The sequence below is a fragment of the Tupaia chinensis genome, unplaced genomic scaffold (genome assembly GCF_000334495.1).
Source record: "Tupaia chinensis unplaced genomic scaffold, TupChi_1.0 Scaffold138390_1, whole genome shotgun sequence".
NCBI lineage: Eukaryota > Metazoa > Chordata > Mammalia > Scandentia > Tupaiidae > Tupaia > Tupaia belangeri.
Genome location: NW_006198287.1, coordinates 2,189,724 through 2,190,551, shown reverse-complemented (window position 1 = coordinate 2,190,551; position 828 = coordinate 2,189,724). Strand labels below are relative to the sequence as shown.

The following is an 828-nucleotide window of genomic DNA, read 5'->3' as shown; positions in this document are numbered from 1 at the left end:
CCTCCCTCGCCCGCGAGCCCCCAGCCCGCTCGGCGCGCGACCCGGGCCTGCGCTCTTACCCGGGCGGCCGAGGTCGGCGGAGGCGCAGAGGCCGCAGTGGCCGCCCGCGCTCCCGCAGGAGCGAGTTCCTGCCCCCGGTGGAGGCGCCGCGCCCTGCGAGGCGGGGACTCGGCGGCCTGAAGGCTCAACTTCAAGGCGTCCAGGCTGAGAACAGCCGCGTTCTCGGGAATTACGCGATGCGCGAGAGGGGAAGAATCAGGGCAGCAGTGAATATTCCACTAGATTTCGCGCGAATCTTTATATAGTGATAGATAAGATAGGTAGACGAATGAAAGTAAACGCGGTGCGCCCGCGTGGGAACTACGGAAAGTCCCGCGCGTAGTTTTGTGCTTTTGATGCATATCCGATTTTCCCATTGAGCAAGTATTCTTTTAATAGTAGACACACTTGAGCCTCTGCTGGCCAGGATGTGGTCCAGCTCAGTTCTTCTCAACCTCTCCACTGACTTTCTCCCGAGTTCCCCCCCTTCTCCATCTTGCTTTTGCCGGGTTTTCTTCCCTTTGCCCTTTTGGAAAGAGAAGAAAAGTCGCCAAGCTTTTTGATCCGAGGTCTGAAGCCTGGAGAAAAAGTTGCCTTAGCTGTGCTGGCCTCACCTGCCCTCTCTAAAGAAAGCCCCCAAGGCTACGTTCTGTACTGGTGACGCCAATGTGAGGATTGCCACCACGGAACTTGCAAAGCATGTTCAATTATTAAGATCCGGAAGGAGAAAGTTGGTGGAAAAGCATGGAGCATTAAGGGGCTGAAGGACTTTGGGGTTTGTTTTTGTTT

At 56.0% G+C, this 828-nt stretch overlaps 1 long non-coding RNA gene across 1 annotated transcript in view; it reads right to left on the bottom strand.

Moving 5' to 3' along the window:
• Positions 1-391, bottom strand: part of LOC106736307 (uncharacterized) — a 16,217-nt gene extending 15,826 nt beyond the window's left edge. Inside the window, exon 1 of the long non-coding RNA XR_001371349.2 lies at positions 60-391. This is a non-coding gene — a long non-coding RNA (uncharacterized LOC106736307). The remainder of the gene's footprint in view (positions 1-59) is intronic.
• Positions 392-828: the final 437 nt, after the last annotated feature.